We start from the raw sequence: 4,412 nt of genomic DNA, 5'->3' as shown, positions 1-4,412 counted from the left end.
AGAAGTTTATTAATGATATAAGTGTATAACTTTCAATCAGTGATAAAAGTTAAATTTTCGCTCACGCTTTTAGTCCCGTACAAACATCTCAAACCTCAAGCTCACACTCAATAATTTTTTTTTTTTAGAGTTGTTATTAGTTAGGGTGCGTTTGGGAAAGAGAAAAAGTTATGGAGAAAAAAAATTATGATAATCCTATGTTATGATAATATGTGTTTGGGAGAATGTTTGTTATTGGTAGTGTTATGATAATATGTGTTTGGGGGAAGATTATGAATGATAGTGTTATGATAGTATGTGTTTGGAAGAAGGATTATGAAAATTATTTATTATTATTATTTTTTAAAATTCATATTCTAAATCCAATATACAAATAATATTCATATATTTAATTTATCAAATTGTCATATTTTTGTAAAATAAGTTTCATTAGTTTTCTTAAATACGATGTACATTTTCAATGTTTTTTATGCAAGCGTTTCATGCTAATAAATTATTATTCTTTTTTAAAATTCATATTCTAACTTAAATACACAAATTAAATATATTTAATTTATCAAGTCATCTTAGTTTTTGTAAAACAATTTTCAGTAATTTCTTCAAATATGACGTCAATTTTCAACATTTTCAACCTTTTTGTAAAACAATTTATTGTAGTTATCTTATTTTAAATAAAGAAATATGAATCATTTTCATACGTAGGGTGATTTAGAAATGAACAAAGAAAATCTATGTCTAGCAATCAGTCCAAACCACACATATAATACTTACAAATAAAATTATTTTTTCAAACTGACAATGCTGGAAGCAAAAGTCAATACAATATCAGGTTCTACAAACTTGATTAAAGGGTTTGAAAAAACAAATATTATTTTCCTAGAGGAACAAAATTTACAATTGATAACGCATTCTTCTATAGTCAATCAAAGATAAATCTATTGAGTTTTAAAGATATACGTTGCAATGATTATAATATTGAGACTGATAGAAATAATGGAATATAATATCTTTATATTATATCTACTGTCACAAATGAAAAACGTATATTAGAAATATATTGACTACTTTATTTTCACGATTATATTATACTCATATAAGAGTAATTGAAGCATATACAACAATAAACCTGAAGTTCATGAATCCATACATATTTGCAATTTGACATAATCGATTGGGTCATCCAGGATCCTTAATGATGAGAATAATTATTGAAAATTCATATGAACATCCATTGATGAACCTGAAGATTTTTCAATTTAATGAATTATCATGTGATGCTTGCTCTTAAGAAAAATTAATAATTAGACCATCACCAACTAAAGTGAAAATCGAATCACCTAAATTTTTGGAACGAACTCATGGTGATATTTGTGGATCAATTAACCCATAAAGTGAACCATTTAAGTATTTTATGATTTTAATAAACGTATCCAGCAGATGATGCATGTGTGCTTATTATCTAGTAGAAATCTTGCATTTCTAAAATTACTTGCTCAAAGAATTAAGTTAAGAGCATAATTTTCCGATTATACAGTTAAGAATATTCGACTTGATAATGCTGGTGAATTTACATTCCAAACATTTGATAATTATTGTATATTTATTGGGATAAATGTTGAATATCCTGTAGCTCATGTTCATACACAAAATGGTCTAGCAGAATCATTTATAACACGTTTGTAATTAATTGCTAGACCCTTGTTTATGAAAGTTAAACTCTCTACATCTATATGGGGACATGCTATTTTGCATACTACATCACTTGTGCTTATTAGACCAACAACTTATCATAAGTACTTGTCATTTCAATTAGCATATGGCCACGAGCCAAATATTTCTTATTTGAAAACTTTTGGATGTGCAGTATATGTGCAAATTGCTCAACCACAACATACTAAGATGGATCCTCAAAGGAGACTAAGAGTATATGTTGGATTTGATTCTTCATTAATTATTAAATATCTTGAACCACTAACAGGTGATGTATTTACTGCATGATTTGCTGATTGTCATTTTAATGAGACAAATTTTCCAATATAAGGGGAGGAATTAAGGGGGCGTTTAGCGCACAAGTTTAGAATCAAATGCCTGAAAATTGGATGTTGGCTTATTTGATGGAATTTTTATGCTTGGAAATTGCAGATGCCTGTGTTTGCGGGTAGGATTTGGAAATTTGGATTTCTGATGCCTATATTTGGGGTGCTAGTTTTTTATTTATGGGTTTAGCTAATTTATTTAGTTTTTTTCATAATTGTAGTCCTAAATTTATTTTGTATCAAAATTTTCATTGATTTTTTTTCTTCATATTTTGTATCTCTAATTCAATTTTTTGACTCTATTGATTTTAATGAAAATAATGTAAAAACAAGAAATTTTAATATTTGATAACAATAATTTTGATTACAATTGCATTAACATGAATGATCTAGTTAGAAATATTACAAACGATTCACCAACTATAACAATTTATATAATCGGGTAGAGTTTGCGAAAGTTCTAGTTAAGCAACATTAAAAAATGTCTAATTATACGCTTCAAAATAGACATAACCAAAAGGGTCATGCAAAAGCTAAGTAGAGTTACATTTAGTCATAGTTAGGATTGTCTTCCTATATGACACGCATGCAATGCATTTTAAACCACTTTTATTAAACGAGTCTAAAAAAAATTAGTTTTGTTTTTTTAAAAAAGAACACTTTTTTTTCTTATGTCAATCGAAATAAACCCTAAATCTTCTAGTTAAATTAACTAACGAAAAAATTGAAAAATATTAGTAAACTAAAAATAAACCATGATATATATTTATAATTTCCACTATATTACCAATATATTAATATTTGATTTATACTGGAGATCACAATACATAGGTCATCCATCTTCACCTTGAAAAAAGATAACAAAATAAACAAAATTTCCTAAAATGAAGGAAAGATTAATTTTAAATGAAGAAAAGAAAATAGATAATTAAAAACGATGGTCTAATAATAATAGTAAATAAAAAACACAAGATAAAAGAAAATAGTGGAATGAAAAAATGCCTATTTTTAAAAATATTATTGTGATTAAATTTAAGGTGTATTTGGAATGATTGAAAAAAAAGTTTTTCAAAAATTCATTTTTATTAATTTTTCAAGACAATAGTTGCAAAAGTTGGTGGTTGAAAGTTCATCTGCGGAGTTGTCAGAAATGGCATCCAGTGGTCGATTGACAATGGTCACCAGAGGTGGTATTTAAAGTTCAATGAATTTTTTAGATGTTGAAAAAAAAATGTAATCCATGGGCTTGAATAGTGTTTACTATTCAATCCCATGAGAAATTGTTGTAGGAAGCTTGGTGAAGATGGTTAATGATCGATCATCTTGGTTGATCTAAAGTTGGCTAACATTTGTTGCCAACAATCATCAATTATCATTGGTAAGATGTTGAAGTGAAAAATTTTCTAAAACATATGACATTCAATATATAAAATAAAATAAAATAAAAGTCACATTCCAAACCCATGGGTTTGAAATCTTAAACCCGAGAATTTTATTCCTAGTGTCAAAACATGAGTTTGACTTCAAATGCCAAGCCCTCCTAATTCCTAACCCATGGGCCAAACACCCTCTAAGAAGTTGGAAAAAAAAAAAAACATGGAATGTATCATTATTGTCTCATTTAGATCATCCTACATATTAATGTGAACTTGAAGTTCAAAAAATAATTCATTTGCAAAATATAGCAAATCAGTTATCATATGCATTTTGTAGATGCAAAAAAAGTAACTAAATCACATATAACAGTCGCAAATGTCTCATCAAAGATTAATATCCCAACACAATATGTTGTCATTAATGAATCTGAAACATGCAAGAAGCGTGGTAGATCAATAGGTCTAAAGATAAAATTCTTGAAAAAGAAATCAAGTCAATAACTCTATTAATGATGTGGATGTTCATGAAGAAATCCAAAAATTAAGTTCTGGCAAAAAAGTCGAAGAAGATAAAACAACCGAGGATAATAATGAGATCTCAATCAACTATGTCATGACAAGTAAAAGATGGAACCAAACCAATGTAGTTGTTGACAGCATTTTTGCATATAATGTTGCTCTTGATATTGTATCAGAAAATGAAGATTATAAACCAAAGTCTGTTGAAGAATGTCGACAAAGAAAAGATTGGATATTGTGGAAAAAAACAATTAAGGTAGAACTAAATTCACTCTTCAAACGTCAAATTTTTGGACCAGTAGTCCAAACACCAGAAAGTGTGAAATCTGTAGGATATAAATGAATATTTGTGAGAAAGAGATGAAAATAATAAGATCACAAGATATAAAGCAAGACTAGTTGCACAAGGTTTTTTACAAAGACCTGGTGTTGATTATGAGGATACATACTTTCAAGTGGTGGATGTAATCACATTCAAATT

Source organism: Cucumis sativus, chromosome 3, assembly GCF_000004075.3.
Source record: "Cucumis sativus cultivar 9930 chromosome 3, Cucumber_9930_V3, whole genome shotgun sequence".
Classification (NCBI taxonomy): domain Eukaryota; kingdom Viridiplantae; phylum Streptophyta; class Magnoliopsida; order Cucurbitales; family Cucurbitaceae; genus Cucumis; species Cucumis sativus.
This window is presented reverse-complemented; position numbering follows the sequence as displayed.